Below are 12,604 nucleotides of genomic sequence, written 5' to 3'. Positions count from 1 at the left end.
GGCGCAAGGCCGACAAAGGCAAAGAGCGCCATGACAATGATGAAAGAGATTAGAAAGATTTGTAAAGGAGGCACTAGTTAAAAAGCTTTACTCAGGGGGTTGGTGTATAGGGCCATAATTAAAGCATAGTGAGTATACTAAGATAAATAGTGTATAGGGTCATATTAAAACAGTGAGTGCAAACACCTAAGGTGTAAAGTCTCAGGTTCCACCACTGTTTTAAAACACATAATGAACACAGGTGAGGTTATGGTCTATATGATATGTATTTTAAAAAGTCTACATCTGCTAGGTAACTAAAAACTCTTTTGTATGGGAACATTGGATGGTCTGATAAAAATAGTGAAGGGTGCAAGGGAATGTTATATGTGTAAGCTTCATTAAAATGACGTTTCCTTTCAGTGATGCACATGTCACACTCAATAAGTATATGAAGGACAGAAAGCTGACCCCCACATCGATGGCACTGTGGCTTGTTTGCGTCTGTTAAAAGGTATGAGTGTGTGATGTGTGTGTGGCCAATTCTTAATCTGCATAATGCTACCTCTACAAATCTGTCATGTTTTTCAGCAGGGGGCTTTTCTATTTTGGGCTTAACGATATGTAGTTTATTCTCTACTTCTCTGTCCCATTGCTGCTGCCAGTGGTCCCGCAGCTTCCTTCTTACAAAAGGTTTCAAATCTTGATATGGGACCTCGTTTACGTCTATGCTGCTTCGAAGGGCGGCAGCTGCAGCACTACGGTCAGCAGCTTCATTTCCAGCAATGCCGCAGTGGCTAGGAACCCAGCAGACTGTGACAACGAGTTTCAGGCCATAAGCCGAGTAGAGAGCTCTTAAAACACAATTAAAAGTGGGGTTTCTACTGACCTTCCGAGATGAAAGATTTGAGACGACACTCAGAGAGTTCGTGTATATAACTGAGTTCTTAATTTTGTTTTGAAGAATGTGGTTTAAAGCCAGTAGTATACCGTACGCCTCTGCAGTGAATATACTTGTGCTCGTGTTCATTGTTTTGGACACATTAAGTAGGGGGCCATTTGCAGCACAGGATAAATACGGCTGTGGTAGTTTTTCAGGCATCTGTGTAAAATTCAGCTGCCTTGTATTTGTCTTGGAGGAACAGAAAATGCTGAGTGATGACAAAGTTTGGTACATTTTTCTTATGTATTTCTCTAAAGGACATGTCACAGTGAATTGGGAAAGTGTCCCACGGAGCGACCAAATCATAAACTGAGGTACAGTAGACATCAGTGAGAGGAACTTGGAACTCGCTGACGAGGTGTGAAACTGCCAGCGGGAAAGGTGGAGCTATGGATGGTCGGTTTTCAAAGAGATGATCAGTTGTGTTATTTTTCATTATGGAATTCAGAGGGTGTTCCTTCAAAGAAGTCATCTTTGCGGCATACATCAGAGCAGTGTAGGCGCGCTGGTACCCTAGAGACCACTGGTTTGATTCGACATGAAGGGATGGAATAGGACTTGTTCGATATGCCCCTGTGGCCAAGCGAAGCCCCAAGTTGTATACTGGGTCCAACATTTTGAGTGCTGTTTTGGTTGCAGACTGGTATACAATGCAGGCGTAGTCTATTCTTGACCTAACGACACTATTAAGAAGTGCTAGCAGACATTTTGTATCCGTACCCCAGGAGTGATGAGATAGTATCTTTAAAATGTTCATTGTTTTCAGGCATTTTACTTTTAGTAATTTAATGTGTGGTATGAATGTGAGCTTGTGGTCGAGCAAAATACCTAGAAACCTGTGTTCCTTTTTCACTGGTATGGGCTGACCTTCTAACGTGATACAAGGAAGAGGCTGTACACCGCGTATCCTAGAAAAGACAACAACAGCACTTTTATCAGCGTTAAACTTAAAACCATTTCTTTCAGCCCATGTAACCAGCCTGTTGACACTTAATTGGATTTGACGTTCACATATCGACAGATTACAGGATTTAAAGCTAACTTGGATATCGTCAACGTAGGCAGAGTATGAAACAGTACGAGGCAGCACAGTTTTAAGAGAACTCATTTTAACAATGAACAGTGCACAGCTCAGCACTCCTCCCTGGGGTACGCCATTTTCTTGAACAAATGTTCTAGACAGGGCAGTCCCCACACGGACACGAAATGTGCGATCAGACAAATAGTCTTGAATAACATTGAGTATATTGCCACTAAGGCCAAACGACTGCAAGTCCAATAGAATGCCATATCGCCACGTTCTATCGTAGGCTTTCTCCATATCAAAGAATACAGAGAAGCAGTGCTGTTTATGGACAAAAGCGTCTTTAACATACGATTCAAACACAACCAGATTGTCTGTAGTTGATCTCCCAGACCTAAACCCTGCCTGATTTTTGTCTAGAACACCATGAAACTCCAGAAAGTAAAAAAGTCGCCGGTTTATCATTTTTTCAAGGAGCTTACACAAACAGCTGGTCAGGGCAATAGGCCTGTAACTAGCAGCAAAGGACGGTTCTTTCCCCTCTTTTAGAAGAGGTACAACGATTGCCTCTTTCCATGCTTTTGGAAAGCGGCCTTTCTGCCATATTTTGTTAACGAGAGAGAGTATTGTGTAAAGTGTGTCAATGTGTAAGTGCCTGATCATCTCATAGCTGATTCTGTCAGCTCCAGGGGCTGACTTACCACATGTGGACAATGCAGTAATTAGTTCGGGCATCGTAAATGGTGCATTGTATCCTTCATTTGAGCGTTTGTTCACACAAAGGGGCTGGCGCTCAGCTGCTTTCTTGTGCTGTAAGAATGTTTGTGTGTAATGAGAGGAACTGAATACGTTTTCAAAATGTTTGCCGAGAGCATCTGCTTGGTCTTTTATTGTGTTACCGACACTATTTACAAGGGGAGTAGGGTTGGTATTGTAGCCTTTTAGTTTCTTTATCCTAGTCCATACTTTGCGAGAGTCTGTGTAAGAGTTTATTGACGATATAAACCTTGTCCAACTTTCGTTTTTTGCTAAGCGCCGTGTCCGCTTTCCTTTGGCTTTTGCCCGTTTGAACTTAAGCAGGTTGTCTGCCGTAGGATAGCGGCGTAAGAGTGCCCATGCTTTATTCTGTTCGGAACGTGCACGCTTGCACTCCTCATTCCACCATGGTCTAGGTCTGGGGAGGGTTTTAGGAGTGGTCTCTGGAATGCTCTTTTGAGCACAGTCAAGAATATGGGCCGTAATAAGTGAGCTGGCTGCTTCAACATCTAAATGACTTATTAGTGAAGGGGTTAGCCTGGAAAGTTCTTTGAATGTTTTCCAGTCAACTGCATGTTGTTTAAAAGTTCGAGGCGAATCGGTGTCTTGGGAGTTATTGCTTGTAGCTAGTAGTTTCACAGGGAAATGGTCGCTGCCAAAGGGGTTGTTAATTACTTTCCACTCACAGGTGGGCAGTAAAATTGCGGAGCCAATTGCCAGGTCTATTGCAGAATATGTGTTGTGGGCCGTGTTGTAGTATGTTGGATGTTTCTTATTAAAGATGCAACTGCCGGATGATGTGATGAACTTTTCAATTAGCCGCCCTCGCGCATCAGCTCGCGCAGATCCCCAGAGAGGGTTGTGGGCATTAAAATCCCCAATAATTAAGTAGGGTTCAGGTAGCTCATTGGTGAGGTTTTCGAATTCGACGCTGGATAGATGATAGTCCGGTGGAATGTAAAGAGAACACACTGTTATTAGTCTATCAAAAATTATGGCTCTAACGGCCACTGCTTCAAGTGAAGTTTGTAGCTGCAGGTGTTGACAGGCAACAGATTTTTGTACTATTATTGCCACACCACCAGACGGATGGTGGTAGTTCAGTCTGTCTTTACGAAATATAGTATATTGTGTTAAAAAGTTTGTCTGAGATGAGCGTAGGTGTGTTTCTTGGAGGCACAGTATGTTTGGTTTGTGATTTGAGAGTATATCATATATATCGTCAAGGTTGTTCAACAGCCCCCTACAATCCCACTGGATAACACTTTCAGCAGCCATAAACACCAAGAGAAGAGAAATACAGATCATGAGATGTTCTTTTTCCATTAAAAGGGTCATTAGTGAGGGAGTTTTGTTTTTGGGGCCCTTTCAGTAGTTTACCTAGGTCGCCGAGTTAGGTCCTGGTGTAGTGATCTTGGACGACTTCGGTTTGTTTGATTTACCCCGACCAGCGGAGCTGCGGCGCTCCGGTTGTGTTTCAGAAGCCGGTGTGCTTGGAGAGGCATCCATGGCCTCATCCAAGGTTTCTGAAGGAGAAGTGTCAGTGGAGACACTGTTTGTGCTATAGGCCGCAGCCACAGCCCTGGACATTTCTGCAACAGCAGTGACCGCAGGAGCAGCCTTCTGCTGTTTTGCAGATGCCCGGGATGGAGCCAGATCACTCATCTGGACTGAGCTCGTGCTTGAGGCCTTAGGCACAGCACCAGAGCTCGTGCTGGAGGCCTTAGGCGCAGCACTGGAGCTCGCACTGGGGGCCTTAGGCACAGCACTGGAGGAGGGTGTAGCAGCAGAAGCCACGGGAGCAACTTTCTGCTGCTGAACGGGGGGCTGTGGCGGGACCAGGTTGCACTGGGTGCCCGCATCCACCAGACGACGCTCCACCCCCCGGCGAGCAGCGTCTGCGTAACTTCTGCCTGAAAGCAGGGCATGCTTCAGGCGTGCATGTGCAAAGGTTAGGTTTTCGGTAACTTTGAGTTGTATTATTTCTTTTTCCTTTTTGAATGCGGGACATGCACGCGAGTACGCAGCGTGTGGTTCACCACAGTTTGGGCATTTCACTTGTTCTTTTTTGCACTCATCACTGGTGTGGTCAGCACGTGCGCAGTGAGCATAGGTGGGTCGGCCACGACAAGACTGAGTTCCGTGGCCATACTTCTGGCACTTGAAACACCTTCGAGGACTAGGTATGTAAGGGCGTACTGGACAGGATATGAAGGCAGCATGGACGGATTCAGGAAGCGTTGGACGGTTGAAGGTCAGAACAACATGCTTAGTTCGAATTTCCTCACCTGCGCGACGCATGGTGATCCGCCGCACAGCCGTGACGCCCTGGTCCCTCAGTCCCTCAAGCAAATCCTCGTCTGTCTCGTGAAGCAGTTCCCTCTCAGAGATCACGCCCTGCGTTGTATTCAAGCTACGATGTGGAGTGACCGTTACTGCGAGTTCAGCCAGGGTGTTCTGTTTTAGTAGGTTCTGACTTTGGTTCTTTCGTTGCACTTCTACCAGCAGATCACCAGAGGCTAGTTTCTTTGCTTGGTAATCCCGGCCGACAACGCTTTCAAGGCACTTTGCAATGTGGAAGACAGATTTTTTGGCAAGAGGTGCATTTTCGTCTTCGGAGTGGATTACAAGGTATTTTGTGAAAGTTTCACTTTGGGAGACTGGTTTCAATTGTGTTACCTCGGTGCGGCCCCTTTTCGAAGGCCGATCAGTTTTTTGGGGGGTGATAGAAAAAGCCATATGAGCATGGAATCAATTCGGCGGCTGAGCCGGTCGCCCACCACCGAGCCCAACAAGGGAACGTGACATTAAAGTACACGCTAACCGTTACCCTGCCGCTATAACCCTATACATGGTACCAAGGTAGATATCCTTGCACAGGGTTAACCCTTGCCGCCAGGAAAAATGTAGAAATCAGGAAGGAAGGGGATGACAGGACAGGGGTAGGAGAGGAGATAGGAAAGTGAAAGAGTGGAGAGAAAGAGAGAAAAAGGCGACTGGCTGATTCCCCCCGGGCGGGTCAGACCAGGGGTACCGTCTGCGAGAAGCGGGGGCCAAAGTGGAGTGTTGCCGTTGCTGGGGGGCCGTAAAGGTCCAAAACAACCCCAACTTTGGCTCAGCCACCAGGTTCCCCTTTTCCCCGGACACGGCAAAGCCACGCACAGCCGGGACGTGGGTGGGTCCAACCCACATGTGCTCGGGTCCGTGGTGTTGCAAGACACCAAGTGCCTACAGCAGTAGGCACCCCTGCGGAGCTCGGGACCGTGGTGGCGCTACTCACCAAAACACCTTGAGTACACAAGGTGCCCCCTGCGGGGTGTATTGAAAAGCGGTTACGACAATAAGCTCACAACTTTCCACGCTATTATGCTACTGCAAGCATCCCTGCTCCCACTCTTGCCAAGAAATATATGAATAGGGTGTGGAGTTGTGAGTCCACATATTGTGTAGTACAAGCATTTATAATTAGGATTTTGCCAAAACAAGCTACAGAAGGGGCTTTTGAATTTAGTATTCTTAAAGCTGGTGTAGTACTTCAAGGCATGTTATCAATAAAGCACTGACATTTACAGCAAATACAGGTTCTCAAGTTTACTAGAAAACTGAAACCTACACTGTTAAGCTTTATGAATCTATACCGAGTATGTTTGGGATATTTCCATTGAACTGCTAAAGATAGAACTTCCAGCAATGCACGCTAAAGAACAACAAGTAAGCTTGAAAAAGTGAAGTATTGAACAGTTAAGCAGGCTGCTGAAAACAAATATACTGAATGAAATAGATCACATGTTGCAAAATATGGCATACAAAACACATGAGACAATGTCGCAAAGCTTGAATTTTTTTATTTAATGCTTTATAACCTTCAATGTAATTACAACCTTTTATGTGCCCATCACACTTCATGCCAGGAACATCTCGGCTCAAACTTTCCTCAACTCTTCAGTCAGCACCTGCAAAACCAAAGGCAACAATTACACGTTTCTTCTTGGAGCCAACCGACAGAAGAAGTCAAATACATGTAAATTCAAACTTCATGGTTTATTTAGTCCTATATATGGCTACATAATTAGACACACAAAAAGAATTTTAGCCTGCTTTTGAACTATTTTGGTTGGCGCTAATCTACAGATAATGCAGATTCCAGCAATTTTCCTCACAGCAACAAGAAAAAAATCAGCACCACTTTTGTTGCTCCTGTCGCAAGTGTGAATGGGCCTTTATACACAATACATTCACACGGTGACTGGCAGCTGCGGAGAGACGTAACTTTGCCCACCGAAACCCTGCTTAGCCAGGCTAAGTTCTCCCCTCCCCCCACCCCTCATATTTCAATATTTTTAATCACCAAGTAGCCCAACTTTAAGCTTCGTAGAGTCAGTGGGGTGCGTTTGGATACGATGCATGCTTTTCACCTACGCGCTTTGACGGCGTCTATCAATATAAGGTGTGCGCGCCGCAGTGGAGGGCGCCGGATGAATTTTGACCACCTGGTTATCTTTAAAGTGCGGCTAAATGTCGTACATACGGGCGTTTTCTCTTTTCGCCTCCATCAGAAAAGCGGCCGCCGCGGCCGAAAATTGAACCCGTGTCCTTGGGCTCGGCAGCACTACGGCTTAGCCACTGAGACACCGCGGCGGGTATTGATACGTGCGTCTACAAGTGCATAAGCAAGCACGACAAATATATTAGTAGATGCTCCATGCTCGCGTCAGCAAAATGCGTTTACTTCACCGCGTTCGCTGGCATGAGCCACACTAAAGGGCACCTTGGCGTAAACACTATACGGCCGCGTCCCCTCTGGGGTCGTGAAATCACCCCCATACCTAAAACTCACCGTACGGCTTCCTACACGTTTCGTGACACGTGCCTACATTTCACCTCAAGGCCAATGCATAACGCATCTCCGCAACGAGCTCACACAGTAAAAATTGTTACAACCCTTTCCGTAAACCTGAGTGAACGTAAAAGTAGCCACTGCGCACAGCCCGTCGTAGGTAGCGCCGTGCTGAATGCGAACCCGGGCATGCTCAACGACTTTCTTTCAACGAGAGTACGTGCACGTACTGCTGATAGCTTTAAGCGCCTATGTTTGCGAAGAAAAGGGGATTCCCTGAGCGCGTTTTTTCACTGTCATTCAAAACGCTTTAATCCAGTCAAGCCTAACTTCGGCACAACGTACGGCTGGTACGGCGTTTGCAGTATACGGAAAGAGAAAGACGATAAAAAATGGAACCTATCTAAAGTACAAATCTGGTATCATACTTAAAGCAGCTGTGAGAGGCGTTTTGGGCACCTAAATGAACTCGCGAAGTCATCAGGTTGGGGGGGTCAACGTCATCTATGCTAAGTATAACATTTTTACGTGCAGCGGAAAGGTCTAACTTTCGTTGAAAAGTTTGTTTCCACGTGGCCACCCTTTCCTACGTGTTTGTGGGCTCCACCATCTTCCCGCATCTACGTCATCGATTCTCCCTGTGCACTACTAAACAGAAACCTTGCAATCTGACCGCGTTTTCTCTGACTTCCTTCGAAGAGACGCGTTGTATGGTCTGCGTCGACGGGTCGCGGCGTCACCTTTGGTTAATTAGCGTTTCCTGCAGCACCCTCAACGCTATTGTGTTCGTCCATATTTATCTTATTTTCTCTAGTATACCACGATTGTCGGTAAGGCGCGTTGGCTGGGCGGACATGGCGATGACATGACGCCAACTTCCCAGTTGGCAGACCACCTTGTCACACGACGCCGATGGCGTCACGAACACGTTGGCCGATCGAAAGTCCGCGGGGTGTGACTGGCTCGCTGACCGAAGACGCCGACAACGCGGACTGGCCGAACGGAACGTCGTCGGGAAAGAATCGATAAGCAAAAAAAGCGCCCCGACAGCATTCGGGCCGTAATGAATGCGGCTGTGTTTGTCTCTAGAGTGTGATAAACATAGTAAGGTGCATGGAGTTCACACAGCTCCACGCATGCGATCGAGATTTCAGCTTAGGACACTCCGGCAGTTCGCTTTGGCGAAAATTCGTTTCGCGGAGTTGCAAACTGTATATTCGTGTGCGACCAGCAACGCTTGTAAAAAGTATAAACTCCATTAAGAGCAGAAAAGGTGCTACGGAAAGTGTATTAGGTAATACCAAATCAATATCGACCACAGGTTTTAGCGTAGAGCGTAAAACAAAAGCACTCGAGCTCTATTCCCGCAGGGCGAACTCGCAGTCTAAGCCGAAAGAGTGCTGTTGCAGGAAATCAGCTATGGGGGTTTTATAGAACCGTACTGCGCAACTGTTATTCAAGAAATGTTCATTTAACTAGCCAGGAATCCTGTAAATAAGGTAGAAAAAGTTGATGTGACACAATGAGTGGGTCTCACTGGCAGGTTGTTTTAGCGCAATTTCCCGTTTGGTCATTGCGCAGTGGACTAAAGCCTCATGCCCGCTCAATCAGCCGCGGGATCACATTCCGAAAGCTTTTCGTTTTTTTTTTGCATTATAAGCGGCATTGTTTACGAATCGTATTCGCGAATCGAAAACAAAACGTTTTGGTTAAAGTATGAAACTACATATCAACCGTCAATCCTTCGTTTAAGTCATAGACACGATTTTTTCAGTTTTAAATTGGTGCTTTGAATATATAAAAAGCGTATTGTACTTTGATGGGTCGAAACACTGTGTATTTTGCAAAACTGGTATGTCTTTATACAGAGTAAACGCAGTTTCCTCCCAGCCACTTAAAGAAGAAACAAGGTAAGCTAGTGGGGGAAGGGGGAAAGAAAGGGCCGCAGCCGGCAACCAAACCTCCACATATCAAACACTCAGTATTGAGCTCGTAAAATATGAACGAACAGCCTATACGGAGCAAAAATGGATTCCAGGCCTTCAGGTAAAAAAGGGGGAAATAATTTTGTGCAGTCACATTCACACTCGAACCATGGGGCAGGTGTGCAAGGCCCCACAACTAACACCACTGTTCTGAGACAGCTCGTAATATCTGTTACGGCGTACTTGGGTATTAGTTGATAAATACAGGATCGCGCAGGAGTTTCCCGGAAAGTAAGGGGGAAGGGAGGGGAACATGGATGTTCTCAAAGGAGAGGATGGAAAACTCGGCCAGGAGATAGCGAAGGGGATAAATTGCCTGCGGGCGACGGCCCCGAATGTGCTCATTGCAGTCTGCACCATGCCGGAGGTGACAAATCAGGGCATGCACATCGAATGGGCAGTACTCGCTGCTAACAGCGAGATCGTGAGGCGCGGCAGGAAACTTGGGCTTCAAGTGATAGACGTGAACAGGGTAGTGGGCAGCATCGGACATAGGGAAGCTTTTCAGTGGGACGAGATTCACTTCAGCTCCAGGTTAGGAAACAAGGTGGGGTGGCGCTTAAGTGGGAGAGCGGTAGCTTTTTTACGGGGCCCTGCGCAGCTAAGGAAGGCAAATTCGGAGACAAAGGAGAAGCGAGGGACACATGTCTACTCAACGCTGGAAGGCAGCCAGGCCTTGGGCTAACCGGAGAACATACAGACATAACTGAGAAGATAGACAGAGTGGATTTAAGGGGAAACAATAGAGCGAACAATTTTGTAAAAGACAAAAATAGGCCCCGTAAGCGGAAAGGAAATAAATGGCAATCAATATTTATTCAGCTACATAAATATGCAGGGAGGCAGAAAGCCTGATAAATGAGCAGAAATTTAAAACTGACTTGAACAAGAAGAAGTAAACGTGTGCGCTTTAGCCGAGACTCACCTCCGGGACCTAAAAGCCCTACCTGTCATAGACAGTTATGTTTGGGAAGGATGCAACAGGACCACAGTAATGACCCGAGGGAAGGCATTGGCATGCTTATTAAACAAGGGACCGACTGGCGGAGAGTACTTAAAAGCTGTAGAGAGCATCAAAGGTTTAGGGGAACCATAGAGGGGGAAAATACATGGTTAGTAGTTGTGTATCTGTCGACCGGAAGTAGTTCTAGGGAGGAAAGTGAGGAAATGGTAAAATGTTTGAGAAGAGATATAAATGAGTTCCAAGATTCGGGTGAAAGAATCTTAGTTGGAGATATGAATGCCTACATGGAAGGTTTGGACAGATACACAGACCGCAGTGGTTCTCTAGTGATAGATCTATGTCAGGAAAACCGGTTTGTAAGAGTAAACATAGAAAGAAAGTGTTACGGACAGATAATGCGGAAAAGCGGTAAGAGACAGTCCAGCATAGAATATAGTTTAGTATCCGAGACAGTATACGAAAGGTTGCGGGAAATGAGGATTGATGAAAATGGAATGGACAGCTTAAAAAAGCGACCACAAGCGGCTTACCTTGCACTTTGGAGGCGCAACCATGAGAAATTAAAAAAAAGGTACAATCGGATGAACTAATTTGAACAATGAGCAGTTAAACATCATCGCTGATAGAATGAAAGGTGACATCAATAAATACCCAGACAAAAATTGGGATTAAAACGAATTATTCCGTTCATAAAGGCTAAGATGAATGAAGCAAAGCAACTAATCGATGGAAACGAAAGAAAAGGCGGTGAAGCTGGTGGAATAAGGCAATAAAAGAGGCAATTGACCAGCGAAGAAAGGCGTCGAGAGAACATAAAGCAAAAAGAACTGGTATGAAACCGGAGGTAGTAAAGGAAAAGTGGGATATCTACCGGGAGAAAAAACTAGAAGTGCAGAAAACGGTGCAAACAAAGATCAAGCGGAAAAGGGAACAATAGATTGCAGAAATACGGAAGCACGAGAAAAATGCATCCAAGAAGTATTGGAACCATGTAAAATACTGAGATCAAAAAACGATATCCATCAAAAATTCTTATTGTGATGTGGAAGGGAAACATTTAGAAGAGCATGCATCGGTGCATATTCCTGGTTTTGATTAGTGAGAATTTTAGGGCAATAGTGGTAGGGAAGCCTGCACCGATAACATCAGCGCCACAGAAGACTTCGGAAAGGGAAATAAGTTTGTACAACCTTGATTGGAAAAAGCAGAGCGAAAGGTTTCCCCTCGGTCAGCATTGGGTCCGTACCGAACACCAATGCAACTAATAAACCTCCTTTGACCTAAAATAACGAATCGTTTATGAGGGCAATAGGAAAGATGATACAACCCAAACACATACCAGAGGACTGGCTAGAAAGTAGGATGAATTTTATATATAAAGGCAGAGGAGACAATGCCAGTATTGATTCATATAGACCACTCACAGTAACGTCAGTGGTGTATAGATTCGTAATGCAGGAGATAAAATCAGAAATTCAAGCATAGCTGGAAGAAAATGAATTCCTTGGGGAACTGCAGAATGAATTTAGACAAGACAGGAGATTGGATGATAATTTGTTCATGATAACGCATTGCATTGCAATTGCGTAAGCACAGAATAGACCATTATGAATTACGTTTTTGGACATTAAAGCAGCATATGACAACGTAAATAGAGAACAGCTGTGGAGAATGCTGAAACTCCAGGGATTATATGACGAGTTACTACAGTTCCTTATTACAATCTACAAAGACAATATAGTGCACCTTAAATGGGAAGGCCAGACATGTGCCCAGCAGGTCAACACCCATCGGGGACTAAAACAGGGATGCCCTTTGGGCCCAATACTGTTTATGCTTTACATGGCAGGGTTGGTAAAGAAACTGGAAGAATGATGGCAGCATCTCCACTCCGTGGATGATGGCGAGGGTGCGGAGTACGGGGACTCGATATGACATCGAAGTTGCGCCACGAGTGACATCAGATTTGCGCCCCAACCGTTATTCTATTTGAGACGTGAGTTGCACCTCGAGTATTCCTTAATGAAACGGCAACTCACGGCTCAAATCGAATTTCGCTTGATGGTGGTGTGCGCACGGATGGACGGGGACGGACATTGGGAGGTCCTCCTGAGGT

At 45.7% G+C, this 12,604-nt stretch overlaps 1 long non-coding RNA gene across 1 annotated transcript; it reads left to right on the top strand.

Annotated features, from left to right (window-relative positions):
* Positions 1–215: 215 nt before the first annotated feature.
* Positions 216–4,706, top strand: LOC144149361 (uncharacterized). The gene is made up of 2 exons (XR_013318282.1): positions 216–493; positions 4,340–4,706. It is a non-coding gene; the product is annotated as an uncharacterized LOC144149361 (long non-coding RNA).
* The last annotated feature ends 7,898 nt before the right edge of the window (positions 4,707–12,604 follow it).

This window comes from Haemaphysalis longicornis, unplaced genomic scaffold (genome assembly GCF_048455015.1).
Source record: "Haemaphysalis longicornis isolate Haplotype H1 unplaced genomic scaffold, Haemaphysalis longicornis Haplotype H1 scaffold_8, whole genome shotgun sequence".
Lineage (NCBI taxonomy): Eukaryota > Metazoa > Arthropoda > Arachnida > Ixodida > Ixodidae > Haemaphysalis > Haemaphysalis longicornis.
Note: the sequence above shows the minus strand (reverse complement) of the source record. Positions and strands in the feature narration are given on the sequence as shown.